General features: G+C 46.4%; 11 non-coding genes across 11 annotated transcripts; all 11 read left to right on the forward strand.

Moving 5' to 3' along the window:
- Positions 1–2,240: 2,240 nt before the first annotated feature.
- Trnat-agu (transfer RNA threonine (anticodon AGU)) lies at positions 2,241–2,312 on the forward strand. Its single transcript has one exon. It is a non-coding gene; the product is annotated as a tRNA-Thr (tRNA).
- A 1,432-nt stretch (positions 2,313–3,744) lies between these two features.
- Trnat-agu (transfer RNA threonine (anticodon AGU)) lies at positions 3,745–3,816 on the forward strand. Its single transcript has one exon. It is a non-coding gene; the product is annotated as a tRNA-Thr (tRNA).
- A 1,468-nt stretch (positions 3,817–5,284) lies between these two features.
- On the forward strand, positions 5,285–5,356 carry Trnat-agu (transfer RNA threonine (anticodon AGU)). Its single transcript has one exon. It is a non-coding gene; the product is annotated as a tRNA-Thr (tRNA).
- Positions 5,357–6,796: 1,440 nt separating this feature from the next.
- On the forward strand, positions 6,797–6,868 carry Trnat-agu (transfer RNA threonine (anticodon AGU)). Its single transcript has one exon. It is a non-coding gene; the product is annotated as a tRNA-Thr (tRNA).
- A 1,461-nt stretch (positions 6,869–8,329) lies between these two features.
- Trnat-agu (transfer RNA threonine (anticodon AGU)) lies at positions 8,330–8,401 on the forward strand. The gene has a single exon. It is a non-coding gene; the product is annotated as a tRNA-Thr (tRNA).
- A 1,446-nt stretch (positions 8,402–9,847) lies between these two features.
- Trnat-agu (transfer RNA threonine (anticodon AGU)) lies at positions 9,848–9,919 on the forward strand. Its single transcript has one exon. It is a non-coding gene; the product is annotated as a tRNA-Thr (tRNA).
- A 1,450-nt stretch (positions 9,920–11,369) lies between these two features.
- On the forward strand, positions 11,370–11,441 carry Trnat-agu (transfer RNA threonine (anticodon AGU)). The gene has a single exon. It is a non-coding gene; the product is annotated as a tRNA-Thr (tRNA).
- A 1,461-nt stretch (positions 11,442–12,902) lies between these two features.
- On the forward strand, positions 12,903–12,974 carry Trnat-agu (transfer RNA threonine (anticodon AGU)). Its single transcript has one exon. It is a non-coding gene; the product is annotated as a tRNA-Thr (tRNA).
- Positions 12,975–14,441: 1,467 nt separating this feature from the next.
- Trnat-agu (transfer RNA threonine (anticodon AGU)) lies at positions 14,442–14,513 on the forward strand. The gene has a single exon. It is a non-coding gene; the product is annotated as a tRNA-Thr (tRNA).
- Positions 14,514–15,963: 1,450 nt separating this feature from the next.
- On the forward strand, positions 15,964–16,035 carry Trnat-agu (transfer RNA threonine (anticodon AGU)). Its single transcript has one exon. It is a non-coding gene; the product is annotated as a tRNA-Thr (tRNA).
- Positions 16,036–17,499: 1,464 nt separating this feature from the next.
- On the forward strand, positions 17,500–17,571 carry Trnat-agu (transfer RNA threonine (anticodon AGU)). Its single transcript has one exon. It is a non-coding gene; the product is annotated as a tRNA-Thr (tRNA).
- Positions 17,572–18,121: the final 550 nt, after the last annotated feature.

The following is an 18,121-nucleotide window of genomic DNA, read 5'->3' on the forward strand; positions in this document are numbered from 1 at the left end:
TTCCTGATCAATAATACATTGACGGAGTACATCCAGCTCTCACGGGGTATCAAGCAAGGCAGTCCACTTTCAACGACGCTCTATGCGATCCTCATGGAACCCTTGTTGCGCCATCTACATCATAGCCTCCCTGGATTCCAGTTTTATGGTATCAAGTCTGTGGTCCAAGCTTACGCAGACGATGTCAGCGTGCTTCTTAACGACGTTCGCGATGTCACCGCAGCGAAACGCATTCTTGAGGAATTCCAAAGAGATAGTGGTGCCATGTTAAACGTCAATAAATCCGCCGCCTTAACGCTTGGTCAAGAACGACCTATCACAGGCGACGCTTGGCTGCCCTGTGTACAGACTAGAAAACACCTTGGTCTCTACGTTACGGCCCGGCCTCTGGACATGTCTCACAAAAATTGGATACCCAAAATTCAGGCGATAAAAGCACTCCTGCGCGACCAGAACATGCGACACCTCGATCGTCTGCAGCGAGCCTTTTTCGTCAACTCTGATGCCCTCTCTAAATTACAATTTGTTGCCGCCGTCCTACCTATGCCACCCACAGTAGCAAGATCACTCCTAGCGGCGGCCGCCTGGTACGTCTGGAAGCTCAATATTTTTAAGGTTTCCTTCACCACGACAGCACTGCCATGCCATATGGGAGGCCTTGGCTTGAAAAACCCCGGCATTCATGCCCTAGCCCTGTATCTGAAACGCTCATGGCAGATACTCACCGCCAGCGAGGACACCGTCACGAAGCGGCTCTATCAACTGTCCCGCCCCCGCAATATATCTCCGCCTGTGGACATTGGCCACGTCGGCCCGCACTTTCAGCATATAGCACTGTATTACCTTGAAAGTAGCTATCTCGACGACGAGCTTTTCAAGAAGCCGACGGTAAAACTGTATCGCCACTTACTTCGGCCGTCACTGCCTGGCCCCTTGGAAAAGAAGTATCCGGCTTGCAATTGGTCCCTCGTTTGGGCTAACATCCATAATCCAACGCTTCCGACAGATGTCCGCTCCAAATGGTATGACGTGGTCGCTGACACTATTCCGACGAAAGAAAAGCGGCACAGGATTAATCTTGCACCCAGTCCCTACTGCGACTTGTGCCACATGGTTGAGACTATTGCACATCTGTTTGTCTGCAAGGATCAAGTGCACATCTGGAATTGGACGCGCAAAAAACTCGCTGTGCTCAACCGGACTGCGCCTCATGCGATTCAGATCCACGACATTCTGCGCCCGGACTACCGACTCTTCCCTGCAGCCAAACATAACAGCTACCTATGGCTTATGGGACATTTTATCCACTATATTCTGTCCGGCAGTGCGCCTAATGTCTTAGATTTTCAAGTATATCTCTCACACCAACACTGGCGCACAACCAACCAATATGGGCACCGGTATCAGTCAACATTTCAAAATTTTCTTCACATCGTCCTTGAGATGAAGTAGGACGTGGATAACATGAATATCTGTTATAACAATTCGTTTTTCCTGTACTATAGTCAAGGTTATACTCACAGCAAAGACTTCCATTGGTCTCATTGTGATTCTGAATAAAGCAACGTATGAGATCAAGAATATGTCCTTCCCAGGATCAGTTATTTCTACGCCATATTAAATTTGGTGTATTTTGAATGAAACAAAAGCGCAAAACAGACAGCAGAAACGAGCAAAGAAGATGGATAGAAAACAAACGAATATACAAATTACAACGAACAAAAAAAAAAAACTAAAAAAAACAAAAAAAACAAATGGATAAGGCGTCGGACTTTAATAAAAAAAACAAAAAAAAAGTTGGTAGAGCGTCACACTCTTAATCCAAGGGTTAATTAGAAAAAAAAGTCGGTAGAACATAAGGCTCTTAATCCCAGGGTCGTGGGTTCGAGCCCCACGTGGGGAGGAACGGAATTTTGTTCCTCTGCAGATGTAACTTACCGTTTTTCTGATTAACGTGATGTAATGGAAATAGCAACTTTAAACTTTGCCTACGTCTCCGTCAGTCGCTACGAAACTGTATTTGAAGGTGAAGGTGATTTTGTAGACATGTGTGAAAGACATGTTCTGAAAGCAAGTGGTGTTATTTGGAGAGCACTTCCTTTACGTGTCAGATGTGTAGGCAAGCAGTAATGGGTCGCCATAGCTGCATATATTAGACGGTAATATGAAGTGTTGTCAGCTGAAGTCTGATGATCCAGACGACCGTAAGGATGAAGTACGCAAATGTACCGCTAGGCCGCGCCTCTTTAGCTCAGTGGCAGAGCACTGGTCTAGTAAACCAGGGGTCGTGAGTTTGATCCTCACAGGAGGCAGACGAATTTTGGATATCAGTTGCGCGTCGTGGCCTTATAGCAAACAGTATCTGGGATGACGAACAATTAGCGAGAGGCGTTTTATTAAGAATTACTCTCAGATGTGATTAAGGCGAATGGCGCAGATAAAGCATTTGCCAAAGCGGTACAGCATAAGGTGGGATGGGACAGTCTGAAATATATTTTATAGATGTATTTCTCACATATCTCAGAGCCTTCCGCGGTTGTCGTCGTCGTCGTCGTCGCCACTTCTGCAGAAGTAGCAAATGGACATCGTAGCAAATGCGGCGAGGGACGCCCTGCCTTACATTTCCGAATGCACAAAGTGTGTGGTTTAGTTTCCCAGTCTATATTTGGTAGGTCTCGTAGCAGGTTGAATGTATCAAATGGGTGGGAAAGAGCAAGGGGCAGCGTCTGTGTAGAACGAAAACACAACTCCTCAGTGGTGTGAGCGTTTCGAGATGAGTCGTATATAAGTTCCACTTGTTTGTCAGTGACCGTGTGGCCTAATGGACAAGGCGTCGGACTTCGTATCCGAAGATTGCGTGTTTGATTCCTCTCTCGGTCGTGTTTTTCCAGATATGAAAAAGAAACATACCGTTTTAGTGTAGCACTTGAGCACTACGAAACCGTGTGAATGTTGCTGTTGACCATTTTCTGCTTGGAGATGCTCTTCAGCTTAAAACACGCACAACAAGACCGGTGTTAACTAGCGAATTGGTTTGCATATTGCCGTCGCCGCGTGTTTCTGACTGGCACTTGCACATCTAAAATAACGTCGGAAAGTAACTCGTTCGGCTTATGAGTCACATCAAGTATGTGTGTTAATTTTGACGAAACTAGCTCTGCAGGTTGTCATGCAATTCTGTTACCTCTCAGAAATGATTATGAAATAAAAGTGAACTACGTGACGAGTGTGACGTTAGGAAAACATTAGGCAACATGGGGAGGTTCTGTATGGGACCAATCAACCCAAACGAGTACTGTGTGACGTGCTAACCGGCATATACTCACCGAGGCAGCGCGGCTAGCTCAGTCGGTAGAACATAAGGCCCTTAATCCCAGGGTCGTGGGTTCGAGCCCCACGTGGGGAGGAACGGAATTTTGTTCCTCTGCAGATGTAACTTACCGTTTTTCTGATTAACGTGATGTAATGGAAATAGCAACTTTAAACTTTGCCTACGTCTCCGTCAGTCGCTACGAAACTGTATTTGAAGGTGAAGGTGATTTTGTAGACATGTGTGAAAGACATGTTCTGAAATGCAAGTGGTGTTATTTGGAGAGCACTTCCTTTACGTGTCAGACGTGTAGGCAAGCAGTAATGGGTCGCCATAGCTGCAAATACTAGACGGTAATATGAAGTGTTGTCAGCTGAAGTCTGATGATCCAGACGACCGTAAGGATGAAGTACGCAAAAGTACCGCTAGGCCGCGCCTCTTTAGCTCAGTGGCAGAGCACTGGTCTAGTAAACCAGGGGTCGTGAGTTCGATCCTCACAGGAGGCAGACGAATTTTGGATATCAGTTGCGCGTCGTGGCCTTATAGCAAACAGTATCTGGGATGACGACCAATTAGCGAGAGGCGTTTTATTAAGAATTACTCTCAGATGTGATGAAGGCGAATGGCGCAGATAAAGCATTTGCCAAAGCGGTACAGCATAAGGTGGGATGGGACAGTCTGAAATATATTTTATAGATGTATTTCTCACATATCTCAGAGCCTTCCGCGGTTGTCGTTGTCGTCGTCGTCGTCGTCGTCGTCGTCGTCGTCGTCGTCGTCGCCGCCGCCACTTCTGCAGAAGTAGCAAATGGACATCGTAGCAAATGCGGCGAGGGACGCCCTGCCTTACATTTCCGAATGCACAAAGTGTGTGGTTTAGTTTCCCAGTCTATATTTGGTAGGTCTCGTAGCAGGTTGAATGTATCAAATGGGTGGGAAAGAGCAAGGGGCAGCGTCTGTGTAGAACGAAAACACAACTCCTCAGTGGTGTGAGCGTTTCGAGATGAGTCGTATATAAGTTCCACTTGTTTGTCAGTGACCGTGTGGCCTAATGGACAAGGCGTCGGTCTTCGTATCCGAAGATTGCGTGTTTGATTCCTCTCTCGGTCGTGTTTTTCCAGATCTGAAAAAGAAACATACCGTTTTAGTGTAGCACTTGAGCAGTACGAAACCGTGTGAATGTTGCTGTTGACCATTTTCTGCTTGGAGATGCTCTTGAGATTGAAACACGCACAACAAGACCGGTGTTAACTAGCGAATTGGTTTGCATATTGCCGTCGCCGCGTGTTTTTGACTGGCACTTGCACATCTAAAATAACGTCGGAAAGTAACTCGTTCGGCTTATGAGTCACATCAAGTATGTGTGTTAATTTTGACGAAACTAGCTCTGCAGGTTGTCATGCAATTCTGTTACCTCTCAGAAATGATTATGAAATAAAAGTGAACTACGTGACGAGTGTGACGTTAGGAAAACAATAGGCAACATGGGGAGGTTCTGTATGGGACCAATCAACCCAAACGAGTACTGTGTGACGTGCTATCCGGCACATACTCACCGAGGCAGCGCGGCTAGCTTAGTCGGTAGAACATAAGGCTCTTAATCCCAGGGTCGTGGGTTCGAGCCCCACGTGGGGAGGAACGGAATTTTGTTCCTCTGCAGATGTAACTTACCGTTTTTCTGATTAACGTGATGTAATGGAAATAGCAACTTTAAACTTTGCCTACGTCTCCGTCAGTCGCTACGAAACTGTATTTGAAGGTGAAGGTGATTTTGTAGACATGTGTGAAAGACATGTTCTGAAATGCAAGTGGTGTTATTTGGAGAGCACTTCCTTTACGTGTCAGATGTGTAGGCAAGCAGTAATGGGTCGCCATAGCTGCAAATATTAGACGGTAATATGAAGTGTTGTCAGCTGAAGTCTGATGATCCAGACGACCGTAAGGATGAAGTACGCAAAAGTACCGCTAGGCCGCGCCTCTTTAGCTCAGTGGCAGAGCACTGGTCTAGTAAACCAGGGGTCGTGAGTTCGATCCTCACAGGAGGCAGACGAATTTTGGATATCAGTTGCGCGTCGTAGCCTTATAGCAAACAGTATTTGGGTTGACTAACAATTAGCGAGAGGCGTTTTATTAAGAATTACTCTCAGATGTGATGAAGGCGAATGGCGCAGATAAAGCATTTGCCAAAGCGGTACAGCATAAGGTGGGATGGGACAGTCTGAAATATATTTTATAGATGTATTTCTCACATATCTCAGAGCCTTCCGCGGTTGCCGTCGTCGTCGTCGTCGTCGCCGCCGCCACTTCTGCAGAAGTAGCAAATGGACATCGTAGCAAATGCGGCGAGGGACGCCGTGCCTTACATTTCCGAATGCACAAAGTGTGTGGTTTAGTTTCCCAGTCTATATTTGGTAGGTCTCGTAGCAGGTTGAATGTATCAAATAGGTGGGAAAGAGCAAGGGGCAGCGTCTGTGTAGAACGAAAACACAACTCCTCAGTGGTGTGAGCGTTTCGAGATGAGTCGTATATAAGTTCCACTTGTTTGTCATTGACCGTGTGGCCTAATGGACAAGGCGTCGGACTTCGTATCCGAAGACTGCGTGTTTGATTCCTCTCTCGGTCGTGTTTTTCCAGATCTGAAAAAGAAACATACCGTTTTAGTGTAGCACTTGAGCAGTACGAAACCGTGTGAATGTTGCTGTTGACCATTTTCTGCTTGGAGATGCTCTTCAGCTTAAAACACGCACAACAAGACCGGTGTTAACTAGCGAATTGGTTTGCATATTGCCGTCGCCGCGTGTTTTTGACTGGCACTTGCACATCGAAAATAACGTCGGAAAGTAACTCGTTCGGCTTATGAGTCACATCAAGTATGTGTGTTAATTTTGACGAAACTAGCTCTGCAGGTTGTCATGCAATTCTGTTACCTCTCAGAAATGATTATGAAATAAAAGTGAACTACGTGACGAGTGTGACGTTAGAAAAACATTAGGCAACATGGGGAGGTTCTGTATGGGACCAATTAACCAAACGAGTACTGTGTGACGTGCTAACCTGCATATACTCACCGAGGCAGCGCGGCTAGCTCAGTCGGTAGAACATAAGGCTCTTAATCCCAGGGTCGTGGGTTCGAGCCCCACGTGGGGAGGAACGGAATTTTGTTCCTCTGCAGATGTAACTTACCGTTTTTCTGATTAACGTGATGTAATGGAAATAGCAACTTTAAACTTTGCCTACGTCTCCGTCAGTCGCTACGAAACTGTATTTGAAGGTGAAGGTGATTTTGTAGACATGTGTGAAAGACATGTTCTGAAATGCAAGTGGTGTTATTTGGAGAGCACTACCTTTACGTGTCAGATGTGGAGGCAAGCAGTAATGGGTCGCCATAGCTGCAAATATTAGACGGTAATATGAAGTGTTGTCAGCTGAAGTCTGATGATCCAGACGACCGTAAGGATGAAGTACGCAAAAGTACCGCTAGGCCGCGCCTCTTTAGCTCAGTGGCAGAGCACTGGTCTAGTAAACCAGGGGTCGTGAGTTCGATCCTCACAGGAGGCAGACGAATTTTGGATATCAGTTGCGCGTCGTGGCCTTATAGCAAACAGTATCTGGGATGACGAACAATTAGCGAGAGGCGTTTTATTAAGAATTACTCTCAGATGTGATTAAGGCGAATGGCGCAGATAAAGCATTTGCCAAAGCGGTACAGCATAAGGTGGGATGGGACAGTCTGAAATATATTTTATAGATGTATTTCTCACATATCTCAGAGCCTTCCGCGGTTGTCGTTGTCGTCGTCGTCGTCGTCGTCGTCGTCGTCGTCGTCGCCGCCGCCACTTCTGCAGAAGTAGCAAATGGACATCGTAGCAAATGCGGCGAGGGACGCCCTGCCTTACATTTCCGAATGCACAAAGTGTGTGGTTTAGTTTCCCAGTCTATATTTGGTAGGTCTCGTAGCAGGTTGAATGTATCAAATGGGTGGGAAAGAGCAAGGGGCAGCGTCTGTGTAGAACGAAAACACAACTCCTCAGTGGTGTGAGCGTTTCGAGATGAGTCGTATATAAGTTCCACTTGTTTGTCAGTGACCGTGTGGCCTAATGGACAAGGCGTCGGTCTTCGTATCCGAAGATTGCGTGTTTGATTCCTCTCTCGGTCGTGTTTTTCCAGATCTGAAAAAGAAACATACCGTTTTAGTGTAGCACTTGAGCAGTACGAAACCGTGTGAATGTTGCTGTTGACCATTTTCTGCTTGGAGATGCTCTTGAGATTGAAACACGCACAACAAGACCGGTGTTAACTAGCGAATTGGTTTGCATATTGCCGTCGCCGCGTGTTTTTGACTGGCACTTGCACATCTAAAATAACGTCGGAAAGTAACTCGTTCGGCTTATGAGTCACATCAAGTATGTGTGTTAATTTTGACGAAACTAGCTCTGCAGGTTGTCATGCAATTCTGTTACCTCTCAGAAATGATTATGAAATAAAAGTGAACTACGTGACGAGTGTGACGTTAGGAAAACATTAGGCAACATGGGGAGGTTCTGTATGGGACCAATCAACCCAAACGAGTACTGTGTGACGTGCTAACCGGCATATACTCACCGAGGCAGCGCGGCTAGCTCAGTCGGTAGAACATAAGGCTCTTAATCCCAGGGTCGTGGGTTCGAGCCCCACGTGGGGAGGAACGGAATTTTGTTCCTCTGCAGATGTAACTTACCGTTTTTCTGATTAACGTGATGTAATGGAAATAGCAACTTTAAACTTTGCCTACGTCTCCGTCAGTCGCTACGAAACTGTATTTGAAGGTGAAGGTGATTTTGTAGACATGTGTGAAAGACATGTTCTGAAAGCAAGTGGTGTTATTTGGAGAGCACTTCCTTTACGTGTCAGATGTGTAGGCAAGCAGTAATGGGTCGCCATAGCTGCAAATATTAGACGGTAATATGAAGTGTTGTCAGCTGAAGTCTGATGATCCAGACGACCGTAAGGATGAAGTACGCAAAAGTACCGCTACGCCGCGCCTCTTTAGCTCAGTGGCAGAGCACTGGTCTAGTAAACCAGGGGTCGTGAGTTCGATCCTCACAGGAGGCAGACGAATTTTGGATATCAGTTGCGCGTCGTGGCCTTATAGCGAACAGTATTTGGGATGACTAACAATTAGCGAGAGGCATTTTATTAAGAATTACTCTCAGATGTGATTAAGGCGAATGGCGCAGATAAAGCATTTGCCAAAGCGGTACAGCATAAGGTGGGATGGGACAGTCTGAAATATATTTTTTAGATGTATTTCTCACATATCTCAGAGCCTTCCGCGGTTGTCGTCGTCGTCGTCGTCGTCGTCGTCGCCGCCGCCACTTCTGCAGAAGTAGCAAATGGACATCGTAGCAAATGCGGCGAGGGACGCCCTGCCTTACATTTCCGAATGCACAAAGTGTGTGGTTTAGTTTCCCAGTCTATATTTGGTAGGTCTCGTAGCAGGTTGAATGTATCAAATGGGTGGGAAAGAGCAAGGGGCAGCGTCTGTGTAGAACGAAAACACAACTCCTCAGTGGTGTGAGCGTTTCGAGATGAGTCGTATATAAGTTCCACTTGTTTGTCAGTGACCGTGTGGCCTAATGGACAAGGCGTCGGACTTCGTATCCGAAGATTGCGTGTTTGATTCCTCTCTCGGTCGTGTTTTTCCAGATCTGAAAAAGAAACATACCGTTTTAGTGTAGCACTTGAGCAGTACGAAACCGTGTGAATGTTGCTGTTGACCATTTTCTGCTTGGAGATGCTCTTGAGCTTGAAACACGCACAACAAGACCGGTGTTAACTAGCGAATTGGTTTGCATATTGCCGTCGCCGCGTGTTTTTGACTGGCACTTGCACATCTAAAATAACGTCGGAAAGTAACTCGTTCGGCTTATGAGTCACATCAAGTATGTGTGTTAATTTTGACGAAACTAGCTCTGCAGGTTGTCATGCAATTCTGTTACCTCTCAGAAATGATTATGAAATAAAAGTGAACTACGTGACGAGTGTGACGTTAGGAAAACATTAGGCAACATGGGGAGGTTCTGTATGGGACCAATCAACCCAAACGAGTACTGTGTGACGTGCTAACCGGCATATACTCACCGAGGCAGCGCGGCTAGCTCAGTCGGTAGAACATAAGGCTCTTAATCCCAGGGTCGTGGGTTCGAGCCCCACGTGGGGAGGAACGGAATTTTGTTCCTCTGCAGATGTAACTTACCGTTTTTCTGATTAACGTGATGTAATGGAAATAGCAACTTTAAACTTTGCCTACGTCTCCGTCAGTCGCTACGAAACTGTATTTGAAGGTGAAGGTGATTTTGTAGACATGTGTGAAAGACATGTTCTGAAAGCAAGTGGTGTTATTTGGAGAGCACTTCCTTTACGTGTCAGATGTGTAGGCAAGCAGTAATGGGTCGCCATAGCTGCAAATATTAGACGGTAATATGAAGTGTTGTCAGCTGAAGTCTGATGATCCAGACGACCGTAAGGATGAAGTACGCAAAAGTACCGCTAGGCCGCGCCTCTTTAGCTCAGTGGCAGAGCACTGGTCTAGTAAACCAGGGGTCGTGAGTTCGATCCTCACAGGAGGCAGACGAATTTTGGATATCAGTTGCGCGTCGTGGCCTTATAGCAAACAGTATTTGGGATGACTAACAATTAGCGAGAGGCGTTTTATTAAGAATTACTCTCAGATGTGATTAAGGCGAATGGCGCAGATAAAGCATTTGCCAAAGCGGTACAGCATTAGGTGGGATGGGACAGTCTGAAATATATTTTATAGATGTATTTCTCACATATCTCAGAGCCTTCCGCGGTTGTCGTCGTCGTCGTCGTCGTCGTCGTCGTCGTCGCCGCCACTTCTGCAGAAGTAGCAAATGGATATCGTAGCAAATGCGGCGAGGGACGCCCTGCCTTACATTTCCGAATGCACAAAGTGTGTGGTTTAGTTTCCCAGTCTATATTTGGTAGGTCTCGTAGCAGGTTAAATGTATCAAATGGGTGGGAAAGAGCAAGGGGCAGCGTCTGTGTAGAACGAAAACACAACTCCTCAGTGGTGTGAGCGTTTTGAGATGAGTCGTATATAAGTTCCACTTGTTTGTCAGTGACCGTGTGGCCTAATGGATAAGGCGTCGGACTTCGTATCCGAAGATTGCGTGTTTGATTCCTCTCTCGGTCGTGTTTTTCCAGATATGAAAAAGAAACATACCGTTTTAGTGCAGCACTTGAGCAGTACGAACCCGTGTGAACGTTGCTGTTGACCATTTTCTGCTTGGAGATGCTCTTGAGCTTGAAACACGCACAACAAGACCGGTGTTAACTAGCGAATTGGTTTGCATATTGCCGTCGCCGCGTGTTTTTGACTGGCACTTGCACATCTAAAATAGCGTCGGAAAGTAACTCGTTCGGCTTATGAGTCACATCAAGTATGTGTGTTAATTTTGACGAAACTAGCTCTGCAGGTTGTCATGCAATTCTGTTACCTCTCAGAAATGATTATGAAATAAAAGTGAACTACGTGACGAGTGTGACGTTAGGAAAACATTAGGCAACATGGGGAGGTTCTGTATGGGACCAATCAACCCAAACGAGTACTGTGTTGACGTGCTAACCGGCATATACTCACCGATTCAGCGCGGCTAGCTCAGTCGGTAGAACATAAGGCTCTTAATCCCAGGGTCGTGGGTTCGAGCCCCACGTGGGGAGGAACGGAATTTTGTTCCTCTGCAGATGTAACTTACCTTTTTCTGATTAACGTGATGTAATGGAAATAGCAACTTTAAACTTTGCCTACGTCTCCGTCAGTCGCTACGAAACTGTATTTGAAGGTGAAGGTGATTTTGTAGACATGTGTGAAAGACATGTTCTGAAATGCAAGTGGTGTTATTTGGAGAGCACTTCCTTTACGTGTCAGATGTGTAGGCAAGCAGTAATGGGTCGCCATAGCTGCAAATATTAGACGGTAATATGAAGTGTTGTCAGCTGAAGTCTGATGATCCAGACGACCGTAAGGATGAAGTACGCAAAAGTACCGCTAGGCCGCGCCTCTTTAGCTCAGTGGCAGAGCACTGGTCTAGTAAACCAGGGGTCGTGAGTTCGATCCTCACAGGAGGCAGACGAATTTTGGATATCAGTTGCGCGTCGTGGCCTTATAGCAAACAGTATCTGGGATGACTAACAATTAGCGAGAGGCGTTTTATTAAGAATTACTCTCAGATGTGATTAAGGCGAATGGCGCAGATAAAGCATTTGCCAAAGCGGTACAGCATAAGGTGGGATGGGACAGTCTGAAATATATTTTATAGATGTATTTCTCACATATCTCAGAGCCTTCCGCGGTCGTCGTCGTCGTCGTCGTCGTCGTCGTCGTCGTCGTCGCCGCCGCCGCCGCCACTTCTGCAGAAGTAGCAAATGGACATCGTAGCAAATGCGGCGAGGGACGCCCTGCCTTACATTTCCGAATGCACAAAGTGTGTGGTTTAGTTTCCCAGTCTATATTTGGTAGGTCTCGTAGCAGGTTGAATGTATCAAATGGGTGGGAAAGAGCAAGGGGCAGCGTCTGTGTAGAACGAAAACACAACTCCTCAGTGGTGTGAGCGTTTCGAGATGAGTCGTATATAAGTTCCACTTGTTTGTCAGTGACCGTGTGGCCTAATGGACAAGGCGTCGGACTTCGTATCCGAAGATTGCGTGTTTGATTCCTCTCTCGGTCGTGTTTTTCCAGATCTGAAAAAGAAACATACCGTTTTAGTGTAGCACTTGAGCAGTACGAAACCGTGTGAATGTTGCTGTTGACCATTTTCTGCTTGGAGATGCTCTTGAGCTTGAAACACGCACAACAAGACCGGTGTTAATTAGCGAATTGGTTTGCATATTGCCGTCGCCGCGTGTTTTTGACTGGCACTTGCACATCTAAAATAACGTCGGAAAGTAACTCGTTCGGCTTATGAGTCACATCAAGTATGTGTGTTAATTTTGACGAAACTAGCTCTGCAGGTTGTCATGCAATTCTGTTACCTCTCAGAAATGATTATGAAATAAAAGTGAACTACGTGACGAGTGTGACGTTAGGAAAACATTAGGCAACATGGGGAGGTTCTGTATGGGACCAATCAACCCAAACGAGTACTGTGTGACGTGCTAACCGGCATATACTCACCGAGGCAGCGCGGCTAGCTCAGTCGGTAGAACATAAGGCTCTTAATCCCAGGGTCGTGGGTTCGAGCCCCACGTGGGGAGGAACGGAATTTTGTTCCTCTGCAGATGTAACTTACCGTTTTTCTGATTAACGTGATGTAATGGAAATAGCAACTTTAAACTTTGCCTACGTCTCCGTCAGTCGCTACGAAACTGTATTTGAAGGTGAAGGTGATTTTGTAGACATGTGTGAAAGACATGTTCTGAAAGCAAGTGGTGTTATTTGGAGAGCACTTCCTTTACGTGTCAGATGTGTAGGCAAGCAGTAATGGGTCGCCATAGCTGCAAATATTAGACGGTAATATGAAGTGTTGTCAGCTGAAGTCTGATGATCCAGACGACCGTAAGGATGAAGTACGCAAAAGTACCGCTAGGCCGCGCCTCTTTAGCTCAGTGGCAGAGCACTGGTCTAGTAAACCAGGGGTCGTGAGTTCGATCCTCACAGGAGGCAGACGAATTTTTGATATCAGTTGCGCGTCGTGGCCTTATAGCAAACAGTATCTGGGATGACTAACAATTAGCGAGAGGCGTTTTATTAAGAATTACTCTCAGATGTGATTAAGGCGAATGGCGCAGATAAAGCATTTGCCAAAGCGGTACAGCATAAGGTGGGATGGGACAGTCTGAAATATATTTTATAGATGTATTTCTCACATATCTCAGAGCCTTCCGCGGTCGTCGTCGTCGTCGTCGTCGTCGTCGTCGTCGTCGTCGTCGCCGCCGCCGCCGCCGCCACTTCTGCAGAAGTAGCAAATGGACATCGTAGCAAATGCGGCGAGGGACGCCCTGCCTTACATTTCCGAATGCACAAAGTGTGTGGTTTAGTTTCCCAGTCTATATTTGGTAGGTCTCGTAGCAGGTTGAATGTATCAAATGGGTGGGAAAGAGCAAGGGGCAGCGTCTGTGTAGAACGAAAACACAACTCCTCAGTGGTGTGAGCGTTTCGAGATGAGTCGTATATAAGTTCCACTTGTTTGTCAGTGACCGTGTGGCCTAATGGACAAGGCGTCGGACTTCGTATCCGAAGATTGCGTGTTTGATTCCTCTCTCGGTCGTGTTTTTCCAGATCTGAAAAAGAAACATACCGTTTTAGTGTAGCACTTGAGCAGTACGAAACCGTGTGAATGTTGCTGTTGACCATTTTCTGCTTGGAGATGCTCTTGAGCTTGAAACACGCACAACAAGACCGGTGTTAACTAGCGAATTGGTTTGCATATTGCCGTCGCCGCGTGTTTTTGACTGGCACTTGCACATCTAAAATAACGTCGGAAAGTAACTCGTTCGGCTTATGAGTCACATCAAGTATGTGTGTTAATTTTGACGAAACTAGCTCTGCAGGTTGTCATGCAATTCTGTTACCTCTCAGAAATGATTATGAAATAAAAGTGAACTACGTGACGAGTGTGACGTTAGGAAAACATTAGGCAACATGGGGAGGTTCTGTATGGGACCAATCAACCCAAACGAGTACTGTGTGACGTGCTAACCGGCATATACTCACCGAGGCAGCGCGGCTAGCTCAGTCGGTAGAACATAAGGCTCTTAATCCCAGGGTCGTGGGTTCGAGCCCCACGTGGGGAGGAACGGAATTTTGTTCCTCTGCAGATGTAACTTACCGTTTTTCTGATTAACGTGATGTAATGGAAATAGCAACTTTAAACTTTGCCTACGTCTCCGTCAGTCGCTACGAAACTGTATTTGAAGGTGAAGGTGATTTTGTAGACATGTGTGAAAGACATGTTCTGAAAGCAAGTGGTGTTATTTGGAGAGCACTTCCTTTACGTGTCAGATGTGTAGGCAAGCAGTAATGGGTCGCCATAGCTGCAAATATTAGACGGTAATATGAAGTGTTGTCAGCTGAAGTCTGATGATCCAGACGACCGTAAGGATGAAGTACGCAAAAGCACCGCTAGGCCGCGCCTCTTTAGCTCAGTGGCAGAGCACTGGTCTAGTAAACCAGGGGTCGTGAGTTCGATCCTCACAGGAGGCAGACGAATTTTGGATATCAGTTGCGCGTCGTGGCCTTATAGCAAACAGTATTTGGGATGACTAACAATTAGCGAGAGGCGTTTTATTAAGAATTACTCTCAGATGTGATTAAGGCGAATGGCGCAGATAAAGCATTTGCCAAAGCGGTACAGCATTAGGTGGGATGGGACAGTCTGAAATATATTTTATAGATGTATTTCTCACATATCTCAGAGCCTTCCGCGGTTGTCGTCGTCGTCGTCGTCGTCGTCGTCGTCGTCGCCGCCACTTCTGCAGAAGTAGCAAATGGATATCGTAGCAAATGCGGCGAGGGACGCCCTGCCTTACATTTCCGAATGCACAAAGTGTGTGGTTTAGTTTCCCAGTCTGTATTTGGTAGGTCTCGTAGCAGGTTAAATGTATCAAATGGGTGGGAAAGAGCAAGGGGCAGCGTCTGTGTAGAACGAAAACACAACTCCTCAGTGGTGTGAGCGTTTTGAGATGAGTCGTATATAAGTTCCACTTGTTTGTCAGTGACCGTGTGGCCTAATGGATAAGGCGTCGGACTTCGTATCCGAAGATTGCGTGTTTGATTCCTCTCTCGGTCGTGTTTTTCCAGATATGAAAAAGAAACATACCGTTTTAGTGCAGCACTTGAGCAGTACGAACCCGTGTGAACGTTGCTGTTGACCATTTTCTGCTTGGAGATGCTCTTGAGCTTGAAACACGCACAACAAGACCGGTGTTAACTAGCGAATTGGTTTGCATATTGCCGTCGCCGCGTGTTTTTGACTGGCACTTGCACATCTAAAATAGCGTCGGAAAGTAACTCGTTCGGCTTATGAGTCACATCAAGTATGTGTGTTAATTTTGACGAAACTAGCTCTGCAGGTTGTCATGCAATTCTGTTACCTCTCAGAAATGATTATGAAATAAAAGTGAACTACGTGACGAGTGTGACGTTAGGAAAACATTAGGCAACATGGGGAGGTTCTGTATGGGACCAATCAACCCAAACGAGTACTGTGTTGACGTGCTAACCGGCATATACTCACCGATTCAGCGCGGCTAGCTCAGTCGGTAGAACATAAGGCTCTTAATCCCAGGGTCGTGGGTTCGAGCCCCACGTGGGGAGGAACGGAATTTTGTTCCTCTGCAGATGTAACTTACCTTTTTCTGATTAACGTGATGTAATGGAAATAGCAACTTTAAACTTTGCCTACGTCTCCGTCAGTCGCTACGAAACTGTATTTGAAGGTGAAGGTGATTTTGTAGACATGTGTGAAAGACATGTTCTGAAATGCAAGTGGTGTTATTTGGAGAGCACTTCCTTTACGTGTCAGATGTGTAGGCAAGCAGTAATGGGTCGCCATAGCTGCAAATATTAGACGGTAATATGAAGTGTTGTCAGCTGAAGTCTGATGATCCAGACGACCGTAAGGATGAAGTACGCAAAAGTACCGCTAGGCCGCGCCTCTTTAGCTCAGTGGCAGAGCACTGGTCTAGTAAACCAGGGGTCGTGAGTTCGATCCTCACAGGAGGCAGACGAATTTTGGATATCAGTTGCGCGTCGTGGCCTTATAGCAAACAGTATCTGGGATGACTAACAATTAGCGAGAGGCGTTTTATTAAGAATTACTCTCAGATGTGATTAAGGCGAATGGCGCAGATAAAGCATTTGCCAAAGCGGTACAGCATAAGGTGGGATGGGACAGTCTGAAATATATTTTATAGATGTATTTCTCACATATCTCAGAGCCTTCCGCGGTCGTCGTCGTCGTCGTCGTCGTCGTCGTCGTCGTCGTCGTCGCCGCCGCCGCCGCCACTTCTGCAGAAGTAGCAAATGGACATCGTAGCAAATGCGGCGAGGGACGCCCTGCCTTACATTTCCGAATGCACAAAGTGTGTGGTTTAGTTTCCCAGTCTATATTTGGTAGGTCTCGTAGCAGGTTGAATGTATCAAATGGGTGGGAAAGAGCAAGGGGCAGCGTCTGTGTAGAACGAAAACACAACTCCTCAGTGGTGTGAGCGTTTCGAGATGAGTCGTATATAAGTTCCACTTGTTTGTCAGTGACCGTGTGGCCTAATGGACAAGGCGTCGGACTTCGTATCCGAAGATTGCGTGTTTGATTCCTCTCTCGGTCGTGTTTTTCCAGATCTGAAAAAGAAACATACCGTTTTAGTGTAGCACTTGAGCAGTACGAAACCGTGTGAATGTTGCTGTTGACCATTTTCTGCTTGGAGATGCTCTTGAGCTTGAAACACGCACAACAAGACCGGTGTTAACTAGCGAATTGGTTTGCATATTGCCGTCGCCGCGTGTTTTTGACTGGCACTTGCACATCTAAAATAACGTCGGAAAGTAACTCGTTCGGCTTATGAGTCACATCAAGTATGTGTGTTAATTTTGACGAAACTAGCTCTGCAGGTTGTCATGCAATTCTGTTACCTCTCAGAAATGATTATGAAATAAAAGTGAACTACGTGACGAGTGTGACGTTAGGAAAACATTAGGCAACATGGGGAGGTTCTGTATGGGACCAATCAACCCAAACGAGTACTGTGTGACGTGCTAACCGGCATATACTCACCGAGGCAGCGCGGCTAGCTCAGTCGGTAGAACATAAGGCTCTTAATCCCAGGGTCGTGGGTTCGAGCCCCACGTGGGGAGGAACGGAATTTTGTTCCTCTGCAGATGTAACTTACCGTTTTTCTGATTAACGTGATGTAATGGAAATAGCAACTTTAAACTTTGCCTACGTCTCCGTCAGTCGCTACGAAACTGTATTTGAAGGTGAAGGTGATTTTGTAGACATGTGTGAAAGACATGTTCTGAAAGCAAGTGGTGTTATTTGGAGAGCACTTCCTTTACGTGTCAGATGTGTAGGCAAGCAGTAATGGGTCGCCATAGCTGCAAATATTAGACGGTAATATGAAGTGTTGTCAGCTGAAGTCTGATGATCCAGACGACCGTAAGGATGAAGTACGCAAAAGTACCGCTAGGCCGCGCCTCTTTAGCTCAGTGGCAGAGCACTGGTCTAGTAAACCAGGGGTCGTGAGTTCGATCCTCACAGGAGGCAGACGAATTTTTGATATCAGTTGCGCGTCGTGGCCTTATAGCAAACAGTATCTGGGATGACTAACAATTAGCGAGAGGCGTTTTATTAAGAATTACTCTCAGATGTGATTAAGGCGAATGGCGCAGATAAAGCATTTGCCAAAGCGGTACAGCATAAGGTGGGATGGGACAGTCTGAAATATATTTTATAGATGTATTTCTCACATATCTCAGAGCCTTCCGCGGTCGTCGTCGTCGTCGTCGTCGTCGTCGTCGTCGTCGTCGTCGCCGCCGCCGCCGCCGCCACTTCTGCAGAAGTAGCAAATGGACATCGTAGCAAATGCGGCGAGGGACGCCCTGCCTTACATTTCCGAATGCACAAAGTGTGTGGTTTAGTTTCCCAGTCTATATTTGGTAGGTCTCGTAGCAGGTTGAATGTATCAAATGGGTGGGAAAGAGCAAGGGGCAGCGTCTGTGTAGAACGAAAACACAACTCCTCAGTGGTGTGAGCGTTTCGAGATGAGTCGTATATAAGTTCCACTTGTTTGTCAGTGACCGTGTGGCCTAATGGA

Source organism: Schistocerca gregaria, chromosome 4 (assembly GCF_023897955.1).
Source record: "Schistocerca gregaria isolate iqSchGreg1 chromosome 4, iqSchGreg1.2, whole genome shotgun sequence".
In the NCBI taxonomy this organism is placed as follows: domain Eukaryota; kingdom Metazoa; phylum Arthropoda; class Insecta; order Orthoptera; family Acrididae; genus Schistocerca; species Schistocerca gregaria.